The 19949-nt window shown below is 39.4% G+C and overlaps 1 protein-coding gene across 12 annotated transcripts in view; it reads right to left on the bottom strand.

Moving 5' to 3' along the window:
• PDE10A (phosphodiesterase 10A) overlaps nucleotides 1-19949 on the bottom strand; it is a 337758-nt gene that overhangs the window by 120000 nt on the left and 197809 nt on the right. The window contains exon 3 of one of the 12 annotated variants that reach the window (XM_025382255.1): nucleotides 3674-3791. The exons of the other annotated variants lie outside the window; for them this stretch is intronic. The gene's annotated coding sequence lies outside the window, so the exon portion shown is untranslated. The remainder of the gene's footprint in view (nucleotides 1-3673; nucleotides 3792-19949) is intronic. 12 annotated transcript variants of the gene reach the window in all.

Raw genomic sequence — 19949 nt, 5'->3', positions numbered from 1 at the left:
CCACACCATGCCTGGCTAATTTTTGTATTTTTTGTAGTGACAGGCTTTCACCATGTTACCCAGGCTAGTCTCGTACTCCTGAGATCAAGCGATCCCTCTGCCTCAGCCTCTCAAAGTGCTGGGATTACAGGCATGAGCCACTGCGCCTGGCCGACTTCTTATTTAGAATTATCCATAGACTGCATCTATGCAGCCTATTTATATTAAAATAGCGCTGTTACAAAGTTTAACTTTGTTTCTGAAGTTTTATATATATGAGGCAACTGGATTAGTAAAAATAATATCATAGAAGAGCTTGCTGAGTGCACCTCTGTAAGATGTTAGAAAAGTCTGCTGCAGTCACTGCACTGGGTGAAACAAGTGTCCCGTGTGCCACTCTAATTTTCCATTCCTTTCCATCTATATGGCTCCTCCTTGGTCTGCTCTCATCCCTGCCACCATAGCAAGAGTTAGACGCTTGCACTGCAGCCACTGTCCCCACAGCAGCAGCCCCACAGCATGTCCATAGCACAAGGCTTCATCATGGCACCAGTGACAACAGCAGGTGGACAGGGAGATGTCAACCCCCACCCTGCTCTAGTTCAAGCTACACTGTGTATTCTCTAGAGGAATAAAAAACAGTCCTCCAATGAATCTCCCTGCTCCCAAACTTGTCTTACTAAACCTAGTCTCAAGATGACAGGTACTGTAAACTTGAAATATAAAATTCTATCTCTCCCTGGCTTAAAACACTCCTGGGGCTTCCTACTGCACTTGGAATAATAGACAAAAGCGCCTCACATGGAAACACACCACATGCTGCAAAGCATGGTTACTATCCAGCTCAAAACTTCATCTCACACCCCATTCCCTCTACCCTCACTGTCCCAACCCTGGCCATCTTTCTGCTTCTTGATCATTCAGATAACTTCCACTTCTAAAGGTCTATTACTTGCTGTTTTTCTTGAGCACTATACTCAATAAATATCTTTTGAATGAACAAATAAGTAACCAACCAGTCAATGATTGGACAAATACCACTGAACACCCAGACAATGCACTAGAGCAGGCTCTCTTCTAGTCATCAGAGACCCTAGAACAGTGAAACCATTACATCTATTGTCTTCAGTGAGCTCACACTCTAGTTGGAAGGGAATCAGTACGTAAATATGGCAGGTTTTTATATGAGAGCACCAGCTTGGGTTCAGTGTGCTAGTGCTAGGTTGGCTGAAATCTGTTCCCAAAAGTGGCCGATGCTCCATGAAGTTGAAACCTCAGAACTTCCCTGGTATATATTCAAAGGCTTAGCAAGATTGGAATGCTGGATTTGCCTGATGATGGGAAACCAGTTTGGCAATCCCCTGGCTATGTCCTAGGGATGCCCCCCTTCACCAAGGCCATGAGAAATACATTTACAGGGGGAGCCCTGGAATATGTGAATATATACCTGGCTCTGGTGTGGGCCAGGAATTAATGTGGGAACTGCTGCCACATGGCTGTGTTCCTTGAATTCACCCAGAAGATGCGATATTGATGTGGCAGAGGACAAGTGGGAGCACTTCACATTCAGAGACAAGGTGGGTATTGTCAGCACAACCAACAGAAGTGGAGCTGCGGAGGAATTTGGTCACAGAAATATTCAGCACGGCTGCTTGATCCCAGGTGCTATGGTTTGAACATTTCCTCCAAAGTTCACGTTTTGGAAACTTCATCCTCAACGCAACAATGTTGAGTGGTGGGCCCTTTAAAAGGCAGAGCCTTGTGAATGGAATCATGATGTTTGTGAATGGAATCATGGTGTTTGTGAATGGAATCATGATGTGATTGGGAGAGTGAATGAGTTATCACGGGAGCAGGGTCCTGATAAAAGATGACTTTGGTCCTCTTCCCTTCTCTCTCTCGTACATTCTCTCTTGCTCTTGTCCCTTCTGCCATGGGATGACACAGCAGTAAGGCCCTCACCAAATGAAGGTCCCTCAACCCAGGACTTCTCAGCCTCCCAAACTGTAAGAAATAAATTTCTGTTCTGTATGAGTTACCTAGTCTCAGATACTCTATTACAGCAGCACAAAATGGACTAAAACAGAAAACTGGTACCAACAAGTGGGGCTACGGCAACAACAAATATCTAACAATGTGGAAGCAGCTTTGGAACTGGGAAATGAGTAGAGGCCAGAAGAACTTGGAGGAAATGGCTGTGAAGAGCCTAGACTGCAATCAAGGAAGCATTAAGGGAAATCCTGGTGAGGGCTTAGAAAAAAAACAACAGCTGCAGGGAGGGCTTTAACTTTCTTAGGAATTACTTAAGTGGTCACAATCAGAAAGCTGATAGAAACATGGACAATAAAGGCTATTCTGATGAGGTACTGGATGGAAATGAACAAGATGCTGGCAACTGGAGTAAAAGCCATCCTAATGAAGTCACAAAGAACTTGACTGATCCGTAGCCATGTCCCAGGGCTATATAGAAAGCAGAATTTAAGGGCAATGAACTCAAGTATCTGGGTGCCATTCATTGAGACAAAGCGGGAGAAAGACTGTAAAGCTGCTTCAGAGATCTTGGAGGCCATCCCTCCCATCACAGGCTCAGAGCAGGGCCTTGAGGGCAAGGTTTCCAGAAAGGTGTCCATGGAACCTCAGCTTTTGCCACCCAGGCAACTTAGAACTCTACTCCCTGCATTCCTTCACAGTGTGAGCCCGGCCACGGCTCAAGTGAGTTCAAGTGCAGCTCCTGCCGCACCTCCAGAGGGCACAAACAGTAAGTCACAGTGGTATCCACATAGCACTAACTGTCAACTTGCTGGCTGCATGAGCTATGGTGCCACGGCAGCCTCTACCTAGATTTCAAAGGATGTCGTAGACAGCCTGGGGCCCACGGACAAACTTGTTGCAGCAGTGGAGCCCCCACAGAGAGCCCCCAGTAGGCCAAAGGCTAGTGGAGCCCTGAGAGCGAGGCCATCTCAGAGGCTCCAAAATGTAGAGCTACCAATGCAACTCCACAATTCTGAAGAAGCTCAGGCATGAGAGACACCAACCTGTGAGAGCTGAAGTGTGGGCTGGGCCCAGCGAAGTCATAGGGGCAAGGACACTCAAGGCCTTGAGGAGCCGAATCCCCACTCCAGTGTGCCCAGAATGGGAGGAATGGAGTCAAAGAAGATTATTCTGCAGCTTTAAAACTTAATGTTGTTTTCTCTGTTGAGTTTTGGACTTTTGGGACCAGTTACCCCTTTTCTTATCTATTTCTCCTCTTTGGAATGGGAGTATCAATCCTATGCCTATTCTACCATTGAATTTTGGAAGTAGATGACTTATTTTGATTTCACAGGCTCAAAGCTGGAGAAGGTTTGTTTCAGGACGAATTGTTCCTTGAGTCTCACTCACACCGGATTTAGATGAGACTCTGGACTGATGTTGTACAAGTTAAGAACTTTGAGGCCATTGGGATGTAATTAATGCATACTACATGTTAAAAGGACATGAATTTTGGTGGCCAGGGGTGGAGTGCTATGGTTTAAATGTATCTCCCAAAGTTTGTGTTAAATAATCCCCAATGCAACAGTATGGAGAGGTGGAACCTTAAGAGGTGATTAGGACATGATGGCCCTGTCTTCATAAACAGATTAATACCATTACTGGGGAAGTGAGTTAGTTATCTCAGCAGTGGGTTTCTGAATAAAAGGATGAGTTTGGCCACCTTCCTCTCTCTCTAAAGCGTGATCTCTTGCCCTTCCACCTTCTGCCATGGGATGATGCAGCAGGAAGGTCCTTGCCAGATGCAGGCACCTTGACCTTGGGCTTCTCTGTCTCCAGAACTGTAAGAAATAAATTTATTTTATTTATAAATTTCCTAGTCTGTAGTATTCTGGTATAGCAACACAAAACAAAGACAACAGTGTCCCTGGAACTGAACAGGGCAGGCTATTGACATATTTTTTTTCATTTGTTTAAACAGAAATGTTGTGGTTTAAGTGAACAAAAATCTGACTTGATGACCACAAGAGAAGGTCAGAATACTTTACTGAATTCCCAGACATGAGCCAATTCGCAGGCCCAGAACTCCTTAAATAAGGAAAGAGAAAGCAAGGTCCCCTTGAAGAAGAATCCTACTGTGCTGCCAAAAATTTATAGCATAGATCTCCCGCCTACCTTTCCCAAAGAGGTCTGCAGCCATTTACCTGGGTGACTGAATATTATGGGGGCACGCAGAATTACTAGACTTGGGGAACCACTGGACATCAGCTCTACCCTGACATTAATTCTTTATGATCACTATTATTTTGAGACAGGATCTAGCTCTGTTGCCCAGGCTGGAATGCAATGCAGTACTAATTATTAAGAGACCCGAACTCCACTGAGGTGTACCAATCAAAAGGGGCTCATGGAGATCAGGTAATCAGTGAAGTTTTAGCTCAAGGTTTGTCTCAAAAATGAGCCACAGTGGGTTCTCGAACACACTCTCTGGTGACTGCAGTTTGGGAATACACTTCTGGAACAGACATACTCAGCAGGAGACAGAACTCCACACTGAAGGATCCCCATGCAGCAAGGGACCGAAGAAGTGAGACTTGGAGAAATCTGAGGGAAGAGCTTCCCAAGTAAAGAGAACAGGATAAATCAATTAATTACAATGACCCAAAGCGGCAAAATAGAAACCTGCTAAGCAATTCTTAAGCTGCATTTCAAACGCCAAAAACTACTAACTGCTACTATTAGGCTTCTACCTGTGGCAGCCACTCCCTGTTCTCTTTCCAAGCATTGAGAGCCTGGGCTGTGGAAGAGGTTCTTTCAGCTGTACGTATTCCCTTCTCCCATCTGCTGCCTTCCTGGGCAGTGCCTAACATTTCTGAGGGCTGGTTCCCCCTTCCTTTAGCCTTGTGGGTCCTACTTGCTTTGTTGCACACTTGACTACGGTAAGTCATTGGTCTCCAACTCAGTTTTGTGACTTTTTGTTGCTAAAGTGTAATCTTAACAGCCAAAATTTCTCAGTTATTTTCTAGCTCCAAATTTTTGTCCAAGTCTTGCTCTTACCCAGGTACCTGTTGATAGGTATTTATATAATTACAGAATTTTCATAAAAATCAGGAACACTTGAAATTCTAACGACTCTAAAATATGAGAGCATTGTTTAAGGTCACCAAAACTTATGTTATTTTCTTTATCATCTGTAAGCAGACCCTATTTGAGCTATTTCAAATTCTGAATAACTCCAGATAAAATATTCTACTCTATCACACCTTCTCTTCCTTACTTATTCCACTTATGCCAACCACTAGTTCTGTATTTTCTTTATCCCATAGTCTTTAAAAGGAGCTTCTATGAGAATGAAGCTAGCCTAAAAGAAAGCTGAGCCAAACGATAGTGAGAGACCTAAGTCATAATGATAGACTTTGAACACCTAGATCCAGCCACGCAAAAGCTTCATGTGATTAAAAATCACTAGATAGTTCTTTTAAATAAGCCAATACATTCTCTGAATTATTCATTTTTCACGTGGAAGAAAGGAGCATTAGCCATCTTAAGGGGAGTTTTTAGTCATTCAGTCCCTATACAAAGGATACACGGCTGACTCCTTCCTCTTAGCATAGAATTCTGAGAACAGGCTCTTTAATAATGACCTGTGTGCAGGGCTGAGATCAATAACCAGCTGTTCTCCAACTCTTTTGGGCAGGAAATAGGTTGTTACAAACAAGTGAGAACAAGAAGACATTCTGGGAATTGGACAGTTTATCATGAGATTTCATTTCACATCTCTGGGCTTTAGTTTTCTCATTTGTCTAATGAGAAGGCTGAATTATACTGCCTGTAAAATACTTCCCCTTTCCAACACTAACTTTCTAAGATAAGCTATGACCTAGGTTTTACATTTTTTTCTTGTTTATATTAAGCTTCATATTCTAATATTTAATCTAATAGAATATGTTAGCACATCCTGTTTCCTTTTGTTTCTCATTATAACTGCAAACATAACAGCAAAATGTTTTTACTGTAATTACTATTTTATATTGACATATTAACTCAGATATTAAAGGTCTATCTACATAGTTAACAAATCACTCAGACCATAATATACTGTAAAATATAAAATTACATGCAAATGTACAAGAATAAGCAAAATTGTTATTTGGTTGTTAGCCTTGTGGTCATTCTGTTATTTATCAGGACTGTTACGAAAGGCAAAGCTGAGGCGATGAATTACGTCAATGTCAAATCACATACTTCTAAGACACTTCTATGGAAACCCCATGATAAAGGAATCAATCTCTATTAGATTGAGTAAACATGAATTCTACGGCTTGACTAATAACAATCACAATAAGCATACTAATAAAGATGTTAAGAACTTGTATTTTTACAGCATTTTTAACTTCATAAGGTCCTTTCATGCCTTTCCTAAGAGAACCTACAACAAGTTTATACTGGGCGTCACTGCAGCATTCATAATTCGAGACGAGTCAAAAAGTTGGGAGCGACACAATTTCCGAATCAAATTGGACACCACCATCTTCATATTCTGTTGCATGCTGATCTCATGCAGTACTTGCGTCTTATTTGAGCAACCACCAAAAACACAGCTTCACAAAGGTAAGACCTTAAGGAAAGAACTGTAGTGATCTAATAGTAAAACTGAACTATGTCAAGCTAACATTGAAACTGAACTACATCAGGTTCTGTCCAACATATGCCACTATGTTTCCCATGACATTTTAATATATCCTGAATGTTACTCTTGTATATTTGCTGTGGTGCCTCGGGGTATTTGGAACACAGTTTGGGAACCAGGGGAAAGCCACTCTCTTGTCTGGGGGAAACAATATTTTACAGAATAAAATGGTAATGAACAAATCAGTGTTAATCATTGGTTCAGAAAGGAAGTAAAAGCTGGTTTAACTGGAAGGACAAATGTTCCCATGACTGCTAAAATGAATTAGCTATGTAAACATACGTTAGACAGCCACTTAGCCAAAAAAGTTTGGAGGCAATTCAGTAATCACATGGAAACTGTGACCCCTGTTAGTCCTGAGAGCCTGTGATTCTATGAGGTGGCACCAACATATCTTGAAGGCCAACAATAAACAAGAAGCCATAAGGAGACAAACATTAAATTGGATTAATATTTAACAGCATAAAAAGGAGCTCCTCAGTTTCCAATATAAACTTCAATGCTGGAAAAATATCTTCTTCTCATCATTCTTTATATTATTCCTTTGTTTCTTTTTATATTGTTTATAATGTTTTATTTTGACATAATTTCGATCTTACAGAAAACTGCAAGAATAGTACAAGAAACACCTTGTACATGTTTTACCCAGAGCTGTAGACTGTATCTCTGTCTCCCCCTTAAAATTCCTATGCTGAAATCTTAACCCCCACTGTGATGCAATCAGGAGATGGGAGCTTCAGGGGAGTGATTAGGTCAGGAGAACAGAGCCATCATGAATGGGATTAGGGACTGGACACTTCCACCCTGTGAGGACACTGCAAGAAGACAGCTGCCTATTATCAGGAAGAGATCCTCAGCAGACCCCGGATCTGCCGTCACCTTGACTGATCTTGAACTTCACAGCTTCCAGAATTGTAAATTTCTGAAGTTTATTAAGTCACCCGGTCTATGGGACTTTGTGACAGCAGCTAAACCAGGACACTAAGATTTACCAATAATTCGATTTGTCTTATTTGCCTCAGCATTCTATCAGTAAATTGTATCTATCAATCTTTCTCTCCACACATGCACATACACCTACACACACTCACACGTTTTATAAATATGTTTTAATATTTAAGAGCAAGTTGGTGTGCCCCTTTATTCCAAAACACTTCAGTGTGCATTTCTCAAGTAAAAGAGCATTCCCTTACAAGTTAAATACAGTTACCATGATCAGAAAATTTAACATTTCTACAACAATATTAGCTAAATAAAAACACACATTCACAGTTCACCTGTTGTCCCAAAAATGTCCTATAAAGGATCATTATCCCTCACTCGTCTAAGTTCAAATCCCAGATCACATATGCTACTTAGGCATCACATTTCTTTAGCATCTTTCAACGTAGAACAGTTACTCAGCCTGTCTTTGTGTTTCCTGAACTTGATACTTTTGAAGAATACAGGCCAATTTTGTTTGTCTGATGTTTTCTCAAGATGAGATTGAGGTTCTGAATTTTTTTCAGCGAAACAATGAAGTGATGAAGCTAGAAAGCCATAATCTGAAGAACAGTGAGCCTGCCGGGCTGCCTCCCTGACTTCCCCCATATGAACATGGAATCAAAGACTTATCTTACACAAAAGGGCATGATCCACGATTACTGTCATTTAATTTGATGCTGAAATTGGCCCAGATTTGGCGAGCAGAAACTCCTTCAAGACAGCGCCTGTATCCTTTTGACACATCCTAATGATTCCTTCAACACTTCCTTACCTTTTTGTCACATACTTTGCCAGCCCTTGAATCAGCCATTTCTAATCCAAAGAAATCCCAGTTCCCTTTAGTAGAAAATGGTATTTAAAATCCAAGAGTTGGAGTTATATCACACTGCTGTCAATGCTTCTAATGCATTACATATAGACATAGATATAGATGTAGATATAGATAGATATGAAAGGACCTCATCAGTACATACACACACACACACACACACACGAACACACACATAGGTATGTATAAGCTGATAACTGTCATTCTGTATGTATTTGTCTACTTACATATACATGTATTAAGAGAGATGAAAAACCATGACTCACTCTGATACCTCTGGTTCCAACCAAACACTACAATGTATATTCCACTCTTCCCTATTTCTGTATTTGTAATTACCTCACCCAACATGTGAAATCTGGCTGCCAATATCCTTAATCTACTTATATATTTTCTCAAGTCTAGAATACACAGAGGTAGTTTTAGAAGTGCTAAGCCATACCACTTCAAATAGTAAAAGTATTAACTATATGTTAATAATTTTTAGTTTTTTAGGTAAAATGTACAGACACTGAAATATACAAATCTTAAAGGTACAACCTTGTAACATACATCCTACCAAAGAGAACACTTCATCTCTTCATAAAGTCCCTCCCATAGTCCTTTCTAATCAATCCCTGTCCTCAAGGCAGCCAGTCTTTTTGACTTTTTCCCACCATAGATGAGTTTTGCCGGCTTTTGGAATTATTTGTAAATGGAATCATACAGTATGTACTCTCTTGAACCTGCTACATTGGCTCAACAGAATGTCGGGGCAATTCAGCCATGGTGCTGTGTGCTTCAGCAGTGTGTTCCTTCCCATTACTGGTAGCATTCCATTGTATTAATGTACTATAACTTGTTTATCTGTCGTACTATGGCTGGACATTTGGAATGTTTGTTTCCAGTTTTGAGCTATTATGAATAAAGCCTGCTATGAACATTCTTACAGAAGTCTTTTTTGTGAACACAGGTTTTCAATTACCTTTGGCAAATATCAGAGTAAAATTCCTGGGTCGCAAGATAAATCTATGTTTAACTTTACAAGAAGGTGCCCCCCTTTTTTTCCATGCTTTATATTCTTAAGAATAGAGTTACCAAAATGATTTAGGCATTTTAAAGGAAAAGAAGTTAAAAATAAAGGTGATCTATATCACACAAACAGCACAGGCTAAAATTCCTAACTATTCTGTAATGAGCAACTATAATGACCAGTGAAGGAAATCTGTGAGCTACACAGGCATGGGTGGAAAAGCTTGGGGGTAACACAGAGGAGGTCACTGATTCTTTGCAAATGCTTACTTTAAAAAGCTTTAAAATCCTAAACAGCATATAAAGGACCAGGAGATATTCATCCTGAGCCTATCCTAGCACTATGGGGAAAAAAGAAAAAGCAGCCACCTTCACTTGTTCTACAGTGTAACTGAGCACAGAAGAAATGCTACACAGAGCTGTTTCAAAGGATTACAGGAGAGTAAGTAAGGCACTGTATTAGTTCCTTCTCACGCTGCTAAGAAGACATACCCAAGACTGGGTAATTTATACAGAAAAGAGGTTTAGTTGACTTATAGTTCCACATGACTGGGGAGGCCTCAGGAAACGTTCAATCATAGTGGAAGGTACCACGTCACAGAGCGGCAGGAGAGAGAACGAGTGCTGAGCAAAGGGGGAAGCCCCTTACAAAACCGTCAAATCTTGTGAGAACTCACTCACTATCATGAGAAGAGGGGGAAATCGCCCCCATGATTCAATTATATCCATCTGGTCATGTCCTTGACACATGGGGATTATTACAATTCAACGAACTCTGCCTGTGTTCTAGAAATGCAACAACAAAGCTGCAAGCACATCACATCTGTTTTCGGCATAGTTTACTGAACATTTTAAGCCCATTGTTGAAACCTACTGCCCCTAAAAAATACTCCTTTCAAAATATTAGTGCTTGGCGTGGTGGCTCATGCCTGCAATCCCACTTTCTATGCCTGGTGAAGAAGCTATGAACATTTGTTGACATGATGACAAAGGATTTAGAATATTCTATAAACTTAGTTGATAAGGCAGAGACAGGGCTTGAAAGGATGAACCCCAATGTTCTACTGTGGGCAAAATGCTTTCAAACAGCATTGCATGCTGCAGAGAAATCTTCTATGAAAAGAACAGTCTGCTGAGATGGCAAACGTTATTTTTGCCTTATTTTTAAAAATTGCCACAGCCACCTCAACCTTCAGCAACCACAATGCTGATACATCAGAAGCCATCTACGTCTAGGCAAGAATCTCCCCCAGCAAAAAGATTACAACTTGCCGATGACTCAGATAATCATTAGCATTTTTTAGCAATAAAGCCACACATAAGTTTATTTATTATTTTTTTGTTTTTTGAGACAGGGTCTCACTCTGTTGCCCAAGCTGGAGTGCAGAGGCACAGTCTTGGCTCACTGCAATCTCTGCCTCCCAGGATCAAGCAATTCTCCTGCCTCAGCCTCCCAAGTAACTGGGATTACAGGTGCCTGCCACCATGCTGGGCTAATTTTTTTTTTTTTTTAGTAGAGATGGGGTTTCACCATGTTGGCCAGGCTGGTCTTGAACCCCTGACCTCGTGATCCTCCCGCCTCAGCCACCCAAAGCACTGGGATTATAGGCATGAGCCACTGCACCCGAGCATTATTTTTAATTAGTGAATGCACATTGCATTTTTAGACATAATATTATTACACACTTTATAGGCTACGGTAGAGTATAAACATAACTTTATATGCACTGAAAAACCAAAAAATTATTGTGACTCACTTTATTGTGATATTTGCTTTATTGGAGTAGTCTGAAACTGAACCCACAGTACCTTCTAGATATGACTATATGTAAGGTTTTTAGCAAATATTTATTTAGCAATGTGTCAAGCATTATTAGGTAAGGCTACTATTCTCATGGAGTTTAAATCCTATTGGGGGAGGGGAACAGATGAACAAGAAATTATCACCTCGTGAAAATGCCTATGACCAAAAAAGTATCTGATGCCTTTGCTGCCAACTTTAACAAACCACAATCTAGGTGTGATTGGATTTTGTGCATATCTACTCCATTACTGGAAAATTATTGTATTCTTTTTTACACAATGAAGAAATGCTCCCTAAATAACCTTTAAACAGCCTTTGAATTTATGGACTGGGACCACCCATCTTTATGGGCCTAAAGCAGCTCCTCTGTTGTACCAGATTTCAAAATCTCTAGTCTAGCATAGACTGGTGGCTGCCAAGAATGGTGTGGCAAAACAGGTGGTAATTCAAAGTCTTGTGAAAGAGGAATGTGTTTAGTTCCCACTTTTAACATTTTTATCATAATCGTTTGATATCATTTTTTAGACAAAATGACTTCTTGCCTACTAGCATAGTGAGTAATAAGATATGCATCTTCTATGTATCATCAGCATCACTTAATTATCAAGGAATCGGGAACGGACTTTAAAAGACAAATGGTTCAGGTCTGTAATCTATTGTTAAGATTATGGGTTTTGCCTTAAGTACAAACAGATCACTGTCTTTAGCAAGCATTCCCTAGTATTTAAGGGATCAATATCAACTATTTCCATACAGCAGGATACTGTATTCAATTCGGTAGAGAAGTGTTTTACACTAATATGCTCAGGAAGCCAACGTGCTTAGGAGTGATGCTCCACACGGGTTTCTGAGGTTGCTACGGCTATAGTTCATAAGGAGCAGTAAGGCTCCTGAAAAGAAATTTAGCCTAAAACAACCAATCCATAATTTATGCTAAGAGTTTTTCTCTCCAGTTTCCACAAAACATGAATCTGCATGCCTGAAGATATTTCAACTTGTGTAATAAGGTGAATATGGACTTTTCTTGCAGTCTTCCTGTGGGGTTCTTCTTCATGAAGAATGACTGATTTTCCATCTGGGTGAGAAATTATTACTGGGCTCTTTGATTTTCAAAATTCAAAATGTCAGAGTTTCACTTTACCTTACTGGAACACTGTATCTGTCAACTGGTTCCTCTGGCTTCTAAATCCTGTGTTGATAATCAACAAGATAGGATGCCTGCCTGCACTCCAGGTATTTGTTTATAAGTATCATTTTGGACCATTCAAAGCCCACCACTTAGCCAAAGCCTGATTTTAAGAAACTTCTATTTGGGGAGCTGGAAAGTGACAGGTTTTCTATCCACTCCTCCACACGCTTTCACTTCTACCCTTGGGTCACATCACGTTAGCCCTGTGGTTGCCAGCTGGAGTGAGTGAGGGCATCGGTGTTCAGTCCATGTTTGCTGCTACAAAGGAACACCTGAGGCCAGGTAATCTATAAATACAAAAGGTTTATTTGGCTCACGGATCTGCTGGTGAGGGCTTCTGGCTGCTTCCACCCCTGGAGGAAGCAAAGGGGAACCAGTGTGTGCAGATATCACATGACCGGAGAGGAAGCAAGAGAGGGAGTGGAGTTTCAACAGGAGACTTGTTAGGGCCAAAACAAACCATACACAAACCATAGCAACAGGTAACAAGAACTGACTCCAGGTAATTCTAACTTATGTCTACTCTAATCCAGCCTTCTGTATGGTCAACCGCACTTTGAACACTGAACCACATTGTAATACTATGCCTTTGAAACGTATTGAAAATTGCTGTAAATCAGAAATGTAAACTTATTTGCATTTTCATAAAATCCAGGATTAAAAACTTTGTCCTGAAAAAGACTGATCGGTATCCTTCCCTTAGAGGATAAGGAAATCAACTTTGGTTTATACTTCACCTGATTAAACATTAAAAGCCAGATTTGCCACTCATTCATAGAAAAGTATTACCTCTTACAAATTGTTTTCTTTCTAGCTCTTCCTCTGTTGTATTTGGTTATGCTTCTTTTTCTGGCAATCAATTAGAAAACCTCTTTTTAAATGGTATAGAAAGAAAAGCAATGGAAAGTGAGTAAATGGTAACTAGTTGTGAAGGAACAGGTCGAGCTGCAATAGGGAGGATCTGGGAGGCTGATAGGGCCTCTCGAAGCCCTTAAAGACTCTGTTTAGGCCATCCTCCTCTCTCTGTCTCACAGCATCATCAAACTTTCTCTGTCTACTGAATCATTTCCACAAATACATAAACATGCTGTCATTTATTCCATATTTTAAGAGAAAAATACTAAAACAAAACCAGGGCTTTTTGTAGCCTCTTTATGGCTCTCCTATATATTTACCACCCATTTCTCTCCTCTCTTTTCAGGTAAAACTCCATAAAACAATTGTATCTGTTGCTGCCTACAATTTCTCTTCTCTCACAAACTCCAGTTGCTCCAAGAAAACAGCTTTCACTGAGGTCACCAGTGACCCCACACTGCCAAACCCAAAGACCAGCTCTCAGTCTTCCTTTCCCTTAAAACTCCAGCACCATTTGACATAGTTGATTGCTCTATTTTATTTTAAATACTTTTTTATTTAAAAGAAACATATGCCCCTGATTCTTTTCCCACCTCTTGGACAACTGTTTTCAGTCTTCCTTTCTAGTTCTTCCTCCCTTAGAAGTCTCAGACTTCTAAATGTCATGTTCCAGGTTTGAGCCACACTCACCGGTCAAGTGATCTCATCTGGGTTCATGACTTTAGCTACTATCTCTATGTGGATGGTTCTTAAATCATCATATTATTAATGATCTCAAATTTATATCTCTAACCCAGAACACTTACCGAAACTCCAGTCTCATATATACAACTTACTACTTAACATCTCCCATCTGGAAATCTATTAGGCATCTCCAACTTAGCACATTCAAAACTGATTGTCTGACAGGAACCACCCCTTGAACACACACCCTGACCTGTCCATCCTGCAGGCCCTCCCATGGAGGGCCTCCCAGCCTTCCAGCGGCTCAGGCAAAACCCTGATGCCTCCTTGCTTCCTTCTTTTTTAATAGCACACGTCTGGATTAATCAGTAACTCTTGCTAGCCCTCCCTTCAAAATAAACACAGAATTCTACCAAACCCAGGCATTTTCCCCTACCTCCATTACCACCAGCCTGCTCCAATCTCTTATTAGACTTACTACACTAGGCTTCTATTTGCCAATCACCCTTGGCAATGAAAAATTATTCTTTTAAAGCGCTGTTGAATTCATTTACTTAGGATTTGTGAACTTTTGTTTGCACTAATAAAACTGGTTAACAGTCTCTTAATTTAACGCTTTTTTCTCTTTTGTTTAATGCTCTAACTTTTGTGTCAAAAATAATATTCCCTTTTGAGATGAGCTATTTTCCTAGCTTTTAAAGTGCACAATTCATATAATGTAGAAATTTTCTCCTCTTTAATGTTTGGTGGAATTATTCAGCAAAAGCTTTTGGGCCTCAGGTCATTTTAGGTGGTCTTTTCCTAATTTTTTCAGTTTTTTCACTCTAGCAGTATATTCGGGTTTCTTAACTCTTCTTCAATTTTGATAATTTGTAATTTCCTCAAACTTGGCCATTTCATATAAATTTGCAATTATATTACTATATAATATTTGCTATTCTCTATTTAATTATTGACAACCTCCCTGGTGTCCATATTTATATTCCCTTTCTCATTCCTAATGCCTATATTTTCTTTTTTCTTAAATAGATCGCCAAAGTCAATCTATTTTATGGAATTGATGTATTTAAAGAACTATCTTTTGCATTATTAATCAAGTCTATATTTTAAATTTTGCTCCATTAATTTCTTCTCATATTTCATTAATTCATCCCCTATGCTTTTTAAATTTGTTTTGGGTTTTCTAATAAATAATTGTAAGGACATAAATTTTAATCTTATTCTGGTTCTGTCTCTCAGGTTTGGTAGACTTTATCCCCATTTTACATTTGGGTTTAAAAAGCTATTTTTCAAAAGGTCTTTCAGATTAGAATGGCAAAGTAAGAATTCAAATCTAAGTGTCATTTACATTATACCAGAGAAGTTCTTTTGAATGTATAACACACAGAAGAAATAGAGATGCATTCTTGTAAAAGGAAATACGACTAGTTAACATATAGAAGTATGTGTATTTGCTTAAAATAAAAACATTAAAACAGTGTCATACCATTTACATGTGAAAAGATATGTAATTGTTATCTTAATGGGTCTACAATGAAACCTTCAACCGTAACAGTAATTTAGTTAAACCAACTTAACAGTGTGTGTTAAATGTCATAAATTAGTCATGTCCTTTGACCTAGTAACATTGGATCCTAGCATTGTTCTTTAGGAAATATTTCACAAGAATAAAACTGCTATATACATAAGTATAACCAGTCTACAAAAAATTAAAAACAATCTAAAGGTCTACCAATAGAATGAAAAAGTAAAAAAATATCACACAGAAATTCAATGGGCATTTTTAGTCACTAAAGATAATTTTAGACTGCATAAAATCATGAAATGCTTATAGCACAGTAAAAACCAGAAATCAAAATAATATGTGTATTGTCATTATCACCAAATAAATATATGCATGTGAAGAAGACACTAGAAATAAACATTCCCAACTGATATAATTAACTGGATTAGAGTGATTTCAATATATCTCAGAGGCATAGTCCTGATCTCTTGAAAATGCAAGTAGAAATGATTTTAACTGAATAAAAGTAGCTTTAGACAAAGCTGATAGGAACAGGATCCAAGAGCAGGTGTTGGAAGTAGTCTTCAAAAGGTAAATTCCAGTGTGATGCTCAACCCCAAATACAGAAACAAGAAGAGAGTCGATGGAAAGACATTTTGATATACAGAATAACAAAACAACAAGGGCTCACATCACATAACCTCAGTCTTCTCAAAAATATAGAGGCCACTATAATTAAGAATGATGGAGACAAGGTTAGAGCTGACAATTAAGTGGAGAGAAAAAAATCTAGAACACCTGCCATGTAAAGACATCTCATCAAGTCTGTATCTTGAAGCAAAGGAAAACACGGTAGCCAATCAGCCAAGAAAGCTCATATTTAATAGAAAAAATAAAATAACATAAATAATCACTAAAGAAATGATGGCTTTCACAACCATGTACTGGGAGTGTCTTCTCTAACATTACTGCAATCGACTTTAAGAAAATTCTATTCGCCGGGCGTGGTGGCTCAAGCCTGTAATCCCAGCACTTTGGGAGGCCGAGATGGGTGGATCACGAGGTCAGGAGATCGAGACCATCCTGGCTAACCCGGTGAAACCCGGGCTAACATGGAGAAACCCCGTCTCTACTAAAAAATACAAAAAACTAGCCGGGCGAGGTGGCGTGCGCCTGTAGTCCCAGCTACTCGGGAGGCTGAGGCAGGAGAATGGCGTGAACCCGGGAGGCGGAGCTTGCAGTGAGCTGAGATCCGGCCACTGCACTCCAGCCTGGGCGACAGAGCGAGACTCTGTCTCAAAACAAAAAAAAAAAAAAAAAGAAGTAATGTTCACCGTCATATAAACTTTTTTCCTTCTGTGTAAACTTAGCATGGCTCTTCCAGTTCAAATTTGCAGTAAAAACATTTTGAAGGAAAAATCTGAAAAACTACCATCGAGTATTATGCTTATTACTGGGTGATGAAGTAACCTGTACAATGACCCCCACCATTTACATGGGTAAACTGTGACATGCAATTTACCCATGTAACAAACCTGCACATGTATCCTCAATCCTAAAATAAAAGTCAGAAACAAGAAAAAAAAAAACATTTTATGCAACTTCTTGTTAGGCTAAATGAGGTTCTAATTCTACTGTTAGTATTTGTAAGTATTCAGACATACATCTAACATCCTAAATTTTTAATGACATTACTATTACAGAGAAGTACGGCTTCAACCAAATAAAACTGGACTCGATAAGGAAAAATTTTAAATAAATGCCTGACATTGAGAAAAAGAGAAAAAAGCAAAAGAGAGAGAAACAGAGCGAGTGAGTTTCTAAGTGTCTTTGGGCTACTGCTTTTTCGAGCTTCCATCAGACAGTAGGAAAATTAAGCTCTACACATGCACCCGCATCCCTGGACCTCATCCTCTGCTACTCCACACATCTGCCAGGCCGGCCCACCTGTCCACTCCCCCGCTGCTGACCAATTCCTTCCACTGTGCCCTGGAACTCACTAGCATGTGCAAACCCCTTCTATTCTCAAACTCCTCTGAAAGAAACCATTTTTCCATTTTTCACATTTTTGCCCTAACTGAAACCTTCCTGCCCTCCTAATAATACTGTTTCCTATAACAAAACTGATTATAACATAATATAAAATTAATCTGTAGAATATATGGTCATAAGTATTAATAGATGATTCAGAAATTTCTTAAATGCAGTAACAGAAATTTTATAAATACGAAGAAAAGACTGGTTACACCAGGAAAAATAAATATTTTCAAGTTAACATCCTATGAAAATCTCCCCCTTCTCATATGAAATAAACAAAAGTGAAAAGGAGAAAGCTGAATTAGTGATGAAATTAGGCAACTATGGCTGCTACATGCCACAAAATTCAAGACAATTTGGCTAGACATACCAATGAAGCCAACTTTAAAACATTCACTAAGAACTTAATGAAAATGTCTCCTTCCCAGGAAAATTACACTGTTGCATCAAGTCCATAAAAAAATATTCTGGGGAAAGTAATGACACAAGATCCCATTTAATATGCTGAGACTTGGATGTGAGTTCATGCTCATGTCTGCAACAGGGCCCTGTATTTAGAAACACACGGAATAGAAATCCAGAGAAACTTAATGATTCACTAACTGAATTACGCATTTCTTTTAAAACTTGGCATACAGAAACACTAAATAAAATGGATACAGTCCTGCTGTTCACCATGCCAGGTTAAAAGGAAGACAAGATAATGAAATCTGGATTCCAGTACAGCAATTTGTTTCAATCAACCTAGAGAAAAATCACTGTGATCAGCTCCCCCAGGAGAATGGCCACAACTCCAGTTTCCTTGGGGTTCCCCTCGGTCACTCCAGACTGAACTGGTGCCACTGATGCTCATTATCTAGCCCTCCAACACACTAAACAGGAAGATGCTAAGGACATTTACATGAATAGTAAACAGAGATAAGGATAATCTATTAATGAAGAGCAGACCTAACATCACTCAAGGATAAATACAGTTTTTTAAAAAAAATCAGCAAATGACTCCTCAACACATAAGACAAAAAGAAGAAAACAAAACAAAACAAAACAAAAATATCCAAAGCCTTAGTATTATACTAATACAGAGGACAGAAGCGAATTTGGGATGTCATGTGAGAAGGAAGGTATGCAAAAATATTAAGGAAAGCATCTGTTTTACACTCTCAAGATAATTAAAGAATTAACAATGAGAGATTATCAAATAGTATAAGACAGATTGAAATGAAGAAGAAACACCCAAAATACAGAAGTAACCTTTAATTTTAAAAGAGTCATTATTAATTCAAGCAGAATGAGAAACAGTAGAGAAGTTCAAGTCAATGACAAAGAGAATAAATCTGAGAGGTTCTAGAATGCGTAGTAAAAGAACCAGGAAAGGAGAAAGACATCGGTATTTCTGGTGATCTTAAAGAGAACGAAATAAATGCGAAAGAACAGATGCACCAAGAAACAAGTGGCATAATACCCTGAACTAAAAAGGACTTTGAAACTGATTGAGAAAGCTCACCACATACTAGGTTAAATTACTCAAAATTAAAGCATCTACATGACCTAGTGAAAATAACAAATTCAAAGAGCAAATGAGACACTTACAAATACATTCAGAAATGAAAAAGGCAACATTTACTAAGAATCAGAATGGTCTCAGATTTCTTCTTGAAAACATTAAATACAAGAGTGTGATGAAAAATACTAGAGCATCTTGGGGGCTAAGTCTATACTCAAGAATTTGAGACCTGGCTGGAGGTTGGCATTTGCTAGCAACTCAGCATCCAAATACTCTTTTTATTCTGACATTTTTATCTCCCTGTTCTTGTCAGAAATCTTTTTGACTTAGGAGCTGAAACCACTTAAAAAGAGTAACAGTAATAATAACATAAAGGATTAATACTGCGGATTAGATGGGAACAAACGACCAATAGAGATATGACTGATAGAGTATCCCTCAAATCTCCCCCAGCTGCATCATCTCTGACCAAGGCTCCTTCCTTCGCTCACTCAGATCTAGCCAAGATGGCCGCCTTGCTATGCCTCCAGCAATGTGCCAAGCATACTCCTGTCTCGGGGCCTTTGCACTTCCTGTACCACCTGCTTGGAAAGCTCCTACTCAGTTCTCAGCATGGCTCACTCCTTCACTTCCCTTAGGTTTTTCCTCAAATGTGTTCCCAGTGAGCCTTGCCTGGCCCCACATCATCTACCCTGCCTCTCGCTTTTCTGTCTCCACAGCACTCATTACCACTGAGCACAGTGCATGTGTTATTTATTGTTTACGGACTCTACCCCATATTATGGAAATGCCATGAGTGCAGGGATTTCTATCTAGTTTGTCTTTGATGTATCTCAAGAGCCTAGATGAACTGGGACTCACCTAATATTTGTTGATAAAATGACAATGACTGATTAGAAAAATATGGT

Source organism: Theropithecus gelada, chromosome 4, assembly GCF_003255815.1.
Source record: "Theropithecus gelada isolate Dixy chromosome 4, Tgel_1.0, whole genome shotgun sequence".
NCBI lineage: Eukaryota > Metazoa > Chordata > Mammalia > Primates > Cercopithecidae > Theropithecus > Theropithecus gelada.
The sequence above is the reverse complement of the archived record's forward strand: the minus strand, read 5'-3'. Positions and strand labels throughout refer to the sequence as shown.